Raw genomic sequence first — 14,364 nt, 5'->3', positions numbered from 1 at the left:
GTGGTATCTGTAATGTATTGCCACAGATGACTGATACCTTCAAACAATAGATAGTCTGATACTGCCCTAGAATGTCAAGTGTAAAGGCTTTTCAGCAGTGATTAGTAGGATGCCGTCTTCCATGCCATCTGATATCTCTTAATCTTTTCCATGTTTGGAGGACAGCTCACTGCAGACATTACCTAGCAACAAAAATAGCTTGAGTCAGTTGGGGGAAGAAACAGGACAGTTGTTATTTATCATGCTGAGATGATGCATTGTGGTTTAAAAATGGAGAAGGAAAAGCCAGATTAAATATTGACATTTACTATATTCCAACTGCGTTACCTTTTGGCTCGACTGACATAAAAGCATATATTCAATAAAAAGGGGGAAATAAAATCTTCACCTAAGTTTTCTTGGAACTAGCTAACGTGAAAAGGTTTAATGATTTATTATTTAGCATGGCCAGAGTAGAAAGTCTAGGAATATAACTTTCATCTCTACAAAGCCTTTTTCTTAATCATATTACAATGCAGCATACCCCATAAAATAAAGTATGAGTTAGACACTTCAATTAATTGTAAGTTATGGGCTTCATTAAATAGGAAAAATGATTAATTTGAATTTTCTATATAGACTATAAATTCAACAAAATAAAATTTAAATATGTAATCTATATTAAATATGGAATATATAAAATAATATTTACAAAATGTATAAAATATCAAGTGATATTTACTAAATGTATATTAAATTACCAAGTAATATTTATTAATATATGTCAAATAAACTGACAAATATTTTTTCTAAAGGAAAAATGAGAATGTGAATTTCTATATAGATGATAAATTTAATAAAATAAAATTTGAATAATATAGTCTATGTTAAATATGGAATATATCAAATAATATTTATGAAACAGATATTATAAAATATTAAATATTTACTAAATGTATAATAAATTACCAAATAATTTCTAATATATATCAAATAAAATGACAAATAATTTTTCTAAATGTATATTAAATAAGATATCAAATAATTTTTTTACTAAATATGTGTTAAATGAAATATTTTTTTAAAGGGGAGTTTAAAGAAGACTTTCAACTATAGTGATACAGATAGGATTTTTATTTTCCCTGGATAATGTTTCTGATAAGGAATTGTTACATGTCTTTTAACCTGGTTATTAAAAGGCAGAGTATTCTTTTCCTTATTGTACAGGCTGCCTGTGACAGATCTTTTCTTCTTATCTTTACTGTAGATGAAAGTTGTAAAGGTTTTGCTTACTGCTAACCTGCTGTCTCCAGAGATTCTAGATCAAATTACAACTCAGCCCTGTGAAGTTTGACCCTAGTGAGGCAAAGGTATGATTCCTGCTTCTCAGGTTGGTGGTTAGGATGGTTTTCTGAGTCTTACTTCACACCAAGTACACCTTACCAGTCCATCAAGTTTCTACAACAAGGAAAGTCATTGTCTATGGTAACCTCTGAGTATAAGTGTATGATATTGTTCTGAGTAGCTCTGCTGAACATTATGATAGAATTCTTTCTGGAATATTGTTTATAAATATCACAGAATCACAAAATGTTAAGACTGGAGGGTATCTTTTGAAATAATCTAGGTCAGCCTCCTCATTTTAGAGGAAAGGAAATGACTTCAGGCCCTATGTCAAAAATGAGTTTGTAAAGAGAAAAAGTTTGAGAGAAAGGAAAGGCTAATGGTACCTTTTGTTGCTCAGTTGACAGGACCCATGGCTAAAAATTTCTTCTGACAAATGAAATTTTAAATGTACCTCATCTGTTTCTCTAAGCTTGTCTTCAGTCAACAAATGTTTTCTATTCATCAGACTGTGAAACAACTTTAGGCCTGTCACTTGCAATGAGTTCACTTATTTGTCTTTGAGAAGAAATACAAAGTCTGTGTTTCTCTCTCCTTTGCTGAGGTATGAGATAGTATAAAAGGCAATATAATGATGTAATATATGAGCCAACCTTTACTTGAGAATAAGGGCTCAGAAGACTGTGTCTTAAAGAAAAAAAGGGAAATGAATGCTGGTTTCTACTTCAGGATTAGGATGGCAATCTTGGAAATAGTTAAGATAGGTAAAGAGTGAGTGAGTTTACAAATCTTGTATCAGAATGATAATTTAAGAAGTTTCCTAGTCTAATCCTGTATCTAAAAGTATTTAAATATTGTGATTTCCATTGTACAGATATAGCAACTTGAGGTCCAGAGAGGCAAAATGACTATCTCTCACATATAGAAGTCATAGCTATTTTTCTTTTTCTATTTCTTTCTTCTTTTGGGGGGAAGGAATTTAGGGTTAAGTGACTTGTCCTGAGTCACACAGCTAGTAAGTGTTAAGTATGATGTTGAATTTGAACTCAGATCCTTCTCACTTCAGGGTCAGTGCTCTATCCACTGGGTAATCTACATGTCCCATAAGTATTTTTCTTAAGTGAAAATCATGCCTTCTCAAAGGTCATGTCTGTTGTTATAGCCAATGATTTTTATTTAGTTTTCTTTCCACTTTTGAAATTTTTGTGACATTTGATTCTGTTGACTGCTTTTTTCTTTTTTCTCATCCTTTGGTTTCTCTATGACCATGAAATATTTTCTTTTTCTTTTTATCACTCAGGTCTCCCCAAGCATCACTTTGTTGTTGTTGTTTCAATTATGTCTCACTATTTGTGATGCCTTTTGAGGGTTTTCTTGAAGAAATACTAGAATGGTTTGCCATTTCTTTCTTTGACTCATTTTACAGATGAGGAAACGGGGGCACACAACTAATCTATGTTTGAGGCTGGATTTGAACTCAGGTCTTCCCTATACTGCTCCCAGAAGTCTATCCACTCTGCCACTTACCTGCTTAGTAGGTATCATTGGATGAATCTTTAAGAACATACAAAAAGTATTCAGTAGAAGGACCCAGGAGAAAGTAAACTCAGATGACTTTAAGTTGCTCATTAGGAAACTTGTCTTGAACATGAACATGAACATGAACAAGACTTATCAGCTATGGATACTACTTTATCGCCATCCTTTCCTGAATTTTCTCAGTAGGTAAATAGTGTTGGTTCCAGTTTATAGGTGATGGAATAGATGTAGTAAAAGGCTGTCTTAACTATAGCTTGCAGAAACTCTCCAATACATCTATATTATGTTATTGAGAAAGTCATGGCACCTTCTTCTCTGCATGGATTCAGCATGAGACAGATTAAAATTCTTTGTCTAAAAGTATCTAGGTGGTATTTGCTGAAAGTCAAATGGATGAATTAGATTGCAATATGTTTGCTTTTGGTTCTTTTAAAATATTTTTTTCTGGGAGGCTGGGGAAGAGCTAGATGGTGCAGTGGATAAAGCATTGGCTTTGGAATCAGAAGACCTGAGTTCAAATCCAGCCTCAGACAACATTTCCTAGCTATATGATCCTGGGCAACTCACTTAACTCCAGTTGCCTCACCCAAAAAATAAATAAAAAAGAAAAAGGCAAGAAAGAAAAAAAATTGAGGGAAGAAGTCCATAGCTCCCCTCTCATACAATACTTATATTATTACTTTATAATATGTATTAGATCTTATTATAAAAATATTAATACAATATTTACATACAATTAAAATAATACTGATCTATCTCTCAAAGCTATTCTTCATTGCCATTAAGAATATAGTTGAAGTTTAAACTATATTCTTAGTGGGAATGAAGAACAACTTTGAGAGATCAGTATTCAGTTCTTAAACCTAGAATTAAATCAAGGGCTTTGGAGGTTAAGAAAACCAAAAAGGAGCATTGATTTGGACTATAGTATTTTTATGGTTTGAAAAAAACAACAGTTGAAAAGAAATTTGACACTCTTGCTTTCAGCTCAGAATTGAAGCAACTCTCATCACTTCCTCCCCAACCCAAGGTTAATCAAAGAGCTGGAGTGGGGGGGTGTGTGTGAATTGTAGGATTTGTGGTAATTACCACTAAACCACAAAATTAAATTAAACCAAAAACTAAAAAACCACACGGTATGAAATGTCATCCTTATATTTTTCTTTGCACTTTCAAATCTGATTCAGTCTGGCTTCAAGATATTGGCAAAGCAGTTCAGCTGATTTAAAGATTATATACTAAGCTTTGCAAGAATTTGAACCCTCAGCATTTACTGAAACCTTCTGTTTGAAATAATTTTTGTTTTTATTAGTTTTCCTCACATTATGTGAGAAATATACATAAGTTCAGGAAATGCAATCAGCAAATAGTAAGATGAATTAATGAGTTTAAAAACTGTAATGTTCAATTAATTAGTTATTTCCACCGAGCTGCTGCCTGACATAACAAGACTGCTGTAGCCTAAATAAAGTTTAGACTGCTTAGCTTCTGGAAATTTGATTAAACTGTTTTTATTTTTTAAAGATGAGACTATTATCATAGTATATTAAACCTTCTTAATCATTGCCATTTCTGACTAATAACCTACTAGACTTTGTATTAGACTTTTTGTAACTAAAATTTAGATGTGCTTTATCTTTTTTTTTCTTCTGTTAATATCTCTTCTTTCTCAACTCAGAATTTCTTTTAGAAAGAAAGAATAAACAGACAAGAGGAGATAGGTGGGAAAGAGGAAGGATATCACTTGTGAGAACTGAGGGTACCTCATTAAGGATTATTTTGTCAGCTGGGAGGCAGGGAAATTTCTATCAAGTCCAACAATACTAGGAAATCTGGATGGGGAAACCAGAGAAGAAATACTTTTGATCCCCACATCTTCCTTGACGTCTAACACTCCTTTCTTCCCCCCCCTTTCTCACTTATACCCTGCATTCACATGATTCTTAGTTCAAAACAATTTGTTATCCTAGTCTCTGTTTTATAAAAAGAAAATATTTCCATGTATTTTTCTTCCCCTCTACCCCACTTTAGATCTGCCTCTGAAATGTTATCCCTCCTCATTTACACCAACTCTCTCTTTTGCAATTTAGATATCTTATCATAGACTCGACAAATTGGAAAGTTTTTAAAATCAATTCATCATGTTGCACCCAAGAATTTGTAATCTTAACATTAAGAAAACTTAATGAGGCTTGTTTTGGCCATTGTACCTAGTAATCAAGAGGTCCAAGCTTTTCCACAGCCCACTTTCCATATCTGGCATTAGTGATTGCCTTTCTGACTTCCTTCTTTCCATTTATAATAACATTGAGTGATGACTTCCAAACTCAATAAATACATTTAATTACCAAATTGAAGAGTTCAATTTTGATCTTTTGCTTATAGAGGATGATATTGAGTCTTGGGTTGTTTTTTCATGGCATTCCTGATCCTGTTTTATATTGCCTTTTTCCTCACTTAGAAACACTACTTTATCACCATCCTTTCCTGAATTCTCTCAGTAGGTAAATAGTGTTGGTTCCAGTTTACAGGTGATGGAATAGAGGTAGTAAAAGGCTGTCTTAACTCTAGCTTGTAGAAACTCTCAATATATCCATACGAAACTAAAAAGAGGACTCTAATTTTATGATTCCCCTCCAAAAGGATCTTCTTTCCTAAATCAGATGGAAGCTGATGATCTTGGCTTCACCCAACAAAAATGGGGTCACTTAAAATTGAAGAAATGAAACACCAAGCATTCCTTTCAGTGTTTGTTTTTGTAAGATAATATGCTGTGCAACCAATGTGTATTGTTGACAGTAACCACAGAGACAAAATCATCAAGTGAATAACTTACAAACCCTTGGTAGGTATTATCATCACATTGCCAGTAATTTGTAAGACTATAAAACAGATCATCAAAAATAGATGATGTAACAAATTTAGAATTTTTTTAGAGGGGAGAAAGAACTCTTGGCAACTTGACTGGCAAATTCTACTAGATTTACAAATAGGATAAACTAGAAAAAGAAGCTTGAAGCTGGCTTCAAGCCCTCACCTCAATTCTCATTAAAATGATGGAATAACAAGAAATTGCCTTGGGGTTTTCCAGATTTACAGCAGCCAGAGAGGCTGTGGAGGGGCTTTGGTGCTGCAATAACAGAGTATATGTGTGTATGGGGGGGGGAATGTATTTAAGAATTTCAGGGAGAGATCAGTATTGCAATAGTAATTGTTGAGGGAGAATTGAGGAACTGGGATGATGTCCTCCCATGTTCCTCCTAATAGGATTTCATTTAAAAAAAATCTATTTTTCCATCTTCAATCTTAAACAGGTATGATAGCTAAGTATTAATATTAATGAGCATAATAACAATAATAAAACTGGCAGCAGCATCAAATGAATGGGGTCTCCTGCAGTAGAAATATTTACCCGATGTGTCCTGCCAGTTAGAGAGATTTTGGCATCAAACCTAGACATTACCTCATCTTCCTGGGCAGACAGCCTATTTCTATGCTAAGCAAGTCTGCAGGAGTGAACGACTGAATACCTACCTGATTAGCTGGGCTGCAGCAGATCCTGGTTGGAAGCTATTTCCTTTAAAGTCTGTCTGTCTGACTAGCTGGCTGGCTAGCTGACTGTCTGTGTCTTACACTTTCTCTTTCTCTCTCTCTCTGTAGGATTTGTCACCATGTATCATCCAACTATGCTTTTTTTGTGCTAAAGGGCACAGTGTGTACACAAAGGTCTGCCAGACAGGTGGGCTAGTATTAATACACATTGAAATCAGAAAGGTCAAAATTTATGGGATGAAAAGTGGTGTTGAGTATGTGTGTTTCTGGCTCCCTTTAAGAATCAGATATTTATGTGAAACTGGATTTTAAGAAAAGAAATATAAGAATGATTTGGCTAAGAGATTTTTATTTCAAATACAACCAAGTATTTCTTTTTTGAATACTTAAAATTGGTAATTGAAGAAACACATTTTTAGCATTTTTGTGGATTTGGTTTGTGATCCTTGTAATCTTGTCAAATGTAATTCTTAAAATCCTTTTCTTCCATTGATTTCAAGGGACTTTTGACTTTTGTTTTTATTATTCAGATGAATATGGTATAATACCATCCCTTAATTCATTTTTTCACCAAAGTTATTGTGAACATGGCCATATGCTAGGTATTCATTTTTAGCAACATGTACTCACAAAAACAATAGTATTTCAAATTTCTTGGTGCCATTATCAATGACATTTTATTTTTTTAGCAGCAAAAATATGTTCAACCACCAATTCTATATGTTCACTTTGTATGTGGGGAAACCACCCAGTTGTGGAGATTTGTTCACCGTGGTGCTTATTTTCACATTTTTCTTTATTCCTCTCTATACTAGTTTGTTTTTCTTTCTAAGTTTTTATAATGTGCCTATGATATGGATTAAGATTCCTTTCTAATTCCCAGCCCCCATGAATTTCAATGGGAGATATCTGGGCTTTCCCAGCACCCAACAGATCTGAGCTAACTTGGCCTATCCCAGCCCCCATTCTAATGATCTGCTCAGGTTTCCCCAACCCCCTCCCCCAGCACAAACAGTTCCTTATCTAAAAACGCATTGAATTCTATTCAAATTCTAATCCTGGCTGAAACCAGCCAAGAGCCAACCTGGGACTTCACCCACGGGCCCCTTTACCAAAAGCCCCATTATAAAAGAGGGAAACTGGAGTCCACTCTTTTCAGGAGCCCCAAACATGGCATCCTTACTCCAGCCATGTCAAGGGTTCCTGTCTGCCCGGCGCCAGCCGTGGTCTCAACGCCTTTCTACCTTTACCCTTACTTCCAAACCCCAAAATAAACCTCTTTTATCAATCTAGGTTTTTGAGTGAGTAAATTCCTTTACAGAGGACTCTTGCACCGCTACCTCATTTAACTTTGTATCCTTACGCTGAATCCAAAGGTGTTGAAGGGGAGTTCTATTTGACTCCCTGTACCTGGAACCAGCCACTAGATCTCAATTAACCCTAATTTCATTTAGATACTCCTTCCTAACTCTCATCACCTACTAATCTATAGCCTTATCAATAAACTTTTTAACTTTTTTTTTATTTTTGCCTATGGGAAACATTGGGGTGTTTAATATTTTTATTTTCCCAATGACATCTAAAGCAATTTTATACTTGTTTTTAAAATTATGAGTTCTAGATTCTCTTCCTTATCTCCACCCCCAGATTCCATTAAGAAAACACAGGTGAAGTTATGCAAAACATTTCCATAAAAGTCATGTTGTAAAAGAAAGAAAACACAGATCTCCCCTCTTTTTAAAAATCATCAAGAAAAATAAAGTTCAGAGAGAAAGTGAGAGAGAGAGAAAATATATGAAAGAGAGAGAAGGCGAAAGTGAAGGCAAAGATTTCAATCTGTATTCAGACACAATCAGTTCTTTCTCTGAGTATGATAAAACTTATCATCATAAGTCCTTCAGAGTAGTCATGGATCATTGTTTTGCTGAGAACAGTAAAGTCATTTATAGTTGAATATCCCAGAACATTGCTGTTACTTTGTACATAGTACATTTCACTTTGCTTGAGTTCATGGAAGAGTTTCCAAGGTTTTCTGAGGGCATCCTGCTTATCATTTCCCATGGGAAAAGAACATTCCTTCATAATCACCTATTATAATTTATTTAATTATTTAAAGTTGAAAATTTAATTTACAACTTTGTCTGCCTTATGGGTATTCAGTATGTATTTATTATAGAAAGGAAAATACCAGAAAAATCCAGTAGCTTATCAAAAGTACCAAAATGAGTCAGATTAAGACCTAAGTTTTTTTTTTAAGAAACACATCAGTTCTAAGACAATTTATGTAATTTCTAATCATTTTAATAGAGCATAATCTCAAACAGGATATACATGCTAGTGATTGGTATTTGTGAAGATGAGACTATCTCAATCATCGGGTATAGAATTATATTCTTCTTTATTCTACTTTGTACTGTTCAGTGTATGTAATTTCATGACACTATATGCTAATTCAAAACAATAAGTTTGGTGTGATTGTTAATGTTAGTCAGTATTCCTGACAAAATTTTAAAATATATAGCTTACTATGGAACAATGGATAGAAATTAACCAGGCTGTGCCAGTGACAGCATGGTCATTGGTCATTAACAATATCTGCCAATGTAGAAATGATCTTAAAAGTGTGGAGAAGGCATACGATATAAGGATACAAGAAAGACAGAAAAAGAAGGAAGATGGGTAAAGAAGAGCCTTTTTTATTACAGCTCTAGAATATTTGCTTGTAATGACATGGCTTTGAAATGCACATACCTTTATGTTGAATCATAGAATTCTCCCAAAAGAATAGGATCATATATTTATAATTTTAAAGGACCTTTGAACTTGTCTAGTTCAGTCACTCCATTTCACAGATAAGGAAACCAAGGTCTTTATAGATGAAGTGACTTACCTAATGTCATACAAGGAGCAAAAGCAAAGCCATATGTTGATCCCAGGTTTCTTAATTCTAAATTCAAGAAAAATCTGCCATTTGTGTTACCTGGAGCTACCTATAATGAGTGACTGAGGCTTACATGTTTTGAATATCTAAAAGTTTTTTTTTCCTAAATATATTTGGATTTTGCAAACTATTTTGGCTGCTCAGGTTGTATCATCTTTTCTTCTATTACACAGAAGTTCTATAAGTATTCACTATAACAAATGCAATCACTAAAAATGTGACCTTTTGTACTTTGGTAATATTTCTATATAGGATTTCTAGCCTGTAGAAATCATTCCATACAAACAGTTGGCAATCTGCCACTTCCAACAGGCTGAATGTTTCTTTATTCTCATATAATGGAACAAATGATAATAGTTTTCCATTACCACTACAAGGACCAGAGTTTAGGAATACCTCAAAGGAAAAACAAAACAAAAAACAAAACCTGTGTCAATTGGTGCAGTGTACTTTTTCTTAATCTGCCAGGCAAAGAAAATAGAGATAGGATAAAAACTTATTTTAAAGTAAAGTTACAATAAATATTTTGTATCTCTTGATGTACCTGGTCTGTCTAGTGTTAAGGGGAGATACTTTTTAAAGTACCTCAGTAACTATTGCTTTCTTTTTTATTATCTTTTGTACTTTTAAGTGTTAGATAAGGGGAACAGATACTAAAGGCAAACAAGAAACTAGGATCAGAGGGGGCCTTCTCACTAAAAAGATCTACATAAAGTTCAAAGTTGTCCTCTACAGCTGGTCATAGAACATTGAATGTGGAGGTACATAGAATCATGAGAAACTAAAAAAGGAATCAGTGAATTGGATCACTTTCATTTTCTATGAGGCAATCCTTGAATTCAATTATGTCTATTTAGGTTTTTGTTTGGCTGTTTTTTTAAAACATCTGGAAGCTTCATATATTGTTAGATTAGCAAATTGTACCAAGGAAAAAGTAATTATGAAGATTTGTAGAATGAACTATTGAATATAAAGCACAACTGAAAGACAGAGAGCACTTCCTATATTTACAGAATATATACTATTTTCTAAGTCAATTATCCTGCAGTTGACCTAAATCTAGATTGTTTTTATCTTTCACTAACTTTACTTGAAAAAGTCTCCTATGCTTGCATTATAGTTGTTTAGAATGAAATTATTTTTGTGTGAATAGTAATTATTATTAATTTGACAAAGCTTCTGAGTGCCTTCTAAGTGCTGGGTACTATATTAAATACCGGTATGAAGAAGAAAAAACAAAACTAAAAAAATTCTGCTCAAAAAGCTTAAATTTTGTTAGAGTGAGATACCGGAACTTCCAAGCACAACTCTCGAATGACAGTTGTAATAAAGTCATCAAAAGAGGTCTATCAATTTCCCTGGTACTCTTACAGTTCACAGACATTAGCAGAGACTAGTTTGTGCACATGGAGGTGTGAGGAGGTGTTCATGTGTTAGAACCAAAGGGAGAATTAATTAAGTTTTAAATAATACAAGTTCATTGGTTCTTCTCTGGCAATGTGATATAAAAATGGTACTGAACTAATAAATCAGAATTCCAGAATTCTAGTCACCAACTTGTTTCTAACTGGTTTCCTATGGACAAATCACAACTTCTTTAGCCTCAGTTTCCTTATCAGTTAATTGAAACATTTAACTGTATATTCTCCGATGTCCTTCCCAGATGTAAAATTTTATAATTTTACTAACTAAAGGAACAGAGAGAAGGTACTTTAAAAAGTTTTGTTTTGATATTATAACCTTTTGCAGATTGCACTCAATTTTTTTTGTTTGTGAGTCAGTCTTTTAGATAAAAAAAGCAAAACTAAGAATATAGTGACTTGACATGAAAATGCATGAACCATTTTACATCCAGAGTACTCCCTAGTCTCACTCTATTGGGAAAAGAAAACAAATTTCTTATAACACATAAGCAAAGTAAATTTCTGACTTAGCTTTATATGCAACACACACAAAAAGTCTTAGACTCTGTATCTGTCTGTTACCTCTCTCTCATCAGACTGTAGATATTGTGTTTATGATGAAATATTTTATTAACATTTAACTACATGCCCATTAAGTTCTGAGTACTATATTAGACACTGGTAAGAAAAAAAAATTTTTAATCCAACCATTTCTGTCCTCAAGGAGCTTACATTGTGTTAGAATAAGATATTGGTACTTCCCAAACGTAGCTGAATGAGCGTTGTATTGCTCTTTGGAATAATGGATGATTATGAATTCAGATAAAGATAATAGATTTATTTATCATATTTCTTATAGCTTTCAAAATTATTTGTTTTTGCTGTGACATTATTCTTGTATAAATTGTTTTCCTGGTTCTGCTTATTTCATTCTTCATCTATTTATAAGAGTTTCAAAACTGTTCATTTTTATAATTTTGATTTTATAGAATAAATTGTTCTTGTTCTGATTATTTCACACCATATCAATTCATTCAAGTCTTTCTATGTCTTTTTGAAATTACCTGTTATTTCTTACACATAATCATATTCTATAACTTTCAAATACTACCTTTTTTCCTCCAAAGCATTTGGGGGTAAGTGACTTGCTCTGGTCATATAGCTAGTATTAAGTGTCCAAAGTTAGATTTGAACTCAGGTCCTCTTGACTCCCTTTAGTTTCTGTTTTTTGCTAACACAAAAAGAGTTGTTATAAATATTTTTATACATACATTTTTCTTTCCTATTTCTTTGAACACTGTGGGGTACAGTCCTAGTAGTGTATGTATAGCTAGGTCAAAAGACATCCATTGTTTAGTAACTTTTGCATAATTCCAATTTGCTTTCCAGAATGGTTGTACTTAATTCACAAGTCTACCAACAGTCTATTAATGTGCCTATTTTCCCATAGCTCTTTAACATTTATCATTTCCCTCAAAATGGTTTTAATTTAAATTTCTATAATGATTTGGAGCATTTTCCCCATATTGTTATATAGACAGTCTATGTTCCCATTTTTTGAAAATAGCCTGTTCATATCATTAGACTATATATAATTTGGGGAATGGCTCTTATTCTTATAAGTTTGAATTAATTTATTATATATCTTGGAAATAAGACTTTTATTAAAGAAACTCATTGCAAAGATTTTCTTCCCAGTTAATTTGCTATTTTCTTGGCAAAGACCAAGAGAGTAGACTGTTTCCTTCTCCAGCTCATTTTATAGATGGGGAAACTGAGGCAAACTGGATTAAATAACTTGCCCAGGGTGACAAAGCTAGTAAATGTCTGAGACCAGACTTGAACTCAGGAAGATGAATCTTAATGATTCCAGGCCTAGCACTCATTACTATCTAGATACCCTTTTAATCCAATTTAATCAAAATTATTCATTTTATATTCTGTGATTCTCTTTAATCTTTATTTTATCATGAGTTTCCCCCTTCCTTCATATATCTGATGGGTAATTTTGTTCCATGTTTTTCCAATCTGTTACTGTTTCAGTCTTTTCCATCTAGGTAACATATTGTTTTGGAATTATTTTTTGGTTTAAGGTATGAGTTTTGGTGTAAATTTAATTTTTTCATATTACAATCCAATTTTGCCATCAGTGATAAGTCTCCTAACCGAAGATATGAAATTTTTGTGTTTTTTAAATACTAGGGGTCTAGATATGTTTGCTTCTGTGTTGTGTGTACTTAATCTGTTCTAAAGATTGATCTGTCTATTTAATTAAATATTATATTGTTTTGAGAATTATACTTTGCAGTATATTCCCACTTATTTTTATTATTTTCTTTGCAATTCTTGACTCTTTTGTTATATACGGATTTTGTTAATATTTTTCTACTTGTATATGTAATCTTTTGGTACTTTGTTGTGGCATTAAATTGTAAATTTTCCATTTTTATTATATTGACTCATCAAATTCATCAGTAACTAATATTTATATTTATATTTATATTTATATGGGTTCATTTTATATTCGGCAAGTTTAGTTGATGCATTATGATTCCTTAAGATTTTCATATCATCTGCAACATATATATACACACATACATATACATGCATACATATGTACATACATACATATTTTAACCTATTTTTATTCTCTCAATTTCTCTGTCTTATATTTTTTATATCACTGAAATTTCTAGTACTATGTAAAATAGGAGTGGTGATAATGAATATCCTTATTTCATCTCTGATTTTATTGGAAAGGATTCTATTTTATCTCAGTTATATATAATGGTAATTTGATTTTTAGATATGTACTATTTAATCTTTTGATGAAAGGTGTATTTATTCATATGTTTTGTCTGTGTGTGTATGTGTATTTAAATAAAAATGGTGTTCTAGTTTGTCAAAAGCCTTTTCTGTATATATTGATATAATCATATGTTTTTGTTGATTTCATAATTTCATATGGTTTATTAAACATAATTTTCCTAATATTAAATCAACCCTACATCCAAATTTGTTTTAGTGTTTAATTTTTAATATGTTGTTTTAGCTTCTTTGTTTGTATTTTATGTTAAAATATTTTTATTAATGTTCACTAGGAATATTGTTCTGTACTGGATGTTTTGTTTTTTTTGTTGTTGTTGCTGTTGTTGTTGTTTTTTGTTTTTCCTGGTTTGATTCTCCTAGATTTGTTTTCAAGATCATACCTATTTAGTACAAAGAATTTGGTAGAGTCACTTATTTTGCTATTATTGCAAATAGTTTAGGCAATATTAGAATTAAATATTCTTTGAATGTTTGACAAAATTAACTTGTGAGTCTATCTGGTTCTAGAGTTTGGGGGTTTTATCTCCCTTTGGAAAAGCACTTAGGATTTGCTCAATTTCTTCTCTGAAAAATTCTTTATTTCTTATTCTATTAATTTGAATATTTTTATAAATTTTCATTTATTTCATTTATGTTGTCAATTTTGTTGGCATGTGATCAGGCAACATAGTTTCTAGTAACACCTTTTATTTCTTCATTTGGGAGGCAGCTGAAGGCTATAAGAGTTCTAGGCCTGAAGCCAGGAAGAGACTTGAGTTCAAATATGATCTCAACCCC

At 32.5% G+C, this 14,364-nt stretch overlaps 1 protein-coding gene and 1 long non-coding RNA gene across 17 annotated transcripts in view; both read left to right on the top strand.

Annotated features, from left to right (window-relative positions):
- LDLRAD4 (low density lipoprotein receptor class A domain containing 4) overlaps positions 1 to 14,364 on the top strand; it is a 565,990-nt gene that overhangs the window by 377,362 nt on the left and 174,264 nt on the right. The window lies entirely within an intron of this gene.
- LOC141546501 (uncharacterized) overlaps positions 1 to 14,364 on the top strand; it is a 65,439-nt gene that overhangs the window by 30,986 nt on the left and 20,089 nt on the right. The window contains exon 2 of the long non-coding RNA XR_012483315.1: positions 1,247 to 14,364. This exon is cut by the window's right edge and continues 20,089 nt beyond it. This is a non-coding gene — a long non-coding RNA (uncharacterized LOC141546501). The remainder of the gene's footprint in view (positions 1 to 1,246) is intronic.

The sequence above is a fragment of the Sminthopsis crassicaudata genome, chromosome 1, assembly GCF_048593235.1.
Source record: "Sminthopsis crassicaudata isolate SCR6 chromosome 1, ASM4859323v1, whole genome shotgun sequence".
NCBI lineage: Eukaryota > Metazoa > Chordata > Mammalia > Dasyuromorphia > Dasyuridae > Sminthopsis > Sminthopsis crassicaudata.
The sequence above is the reverse complement of the archived record's forward strand: the minus strand, read 5'-3'. Positions and strand labels throughout refer to the sequence as shown.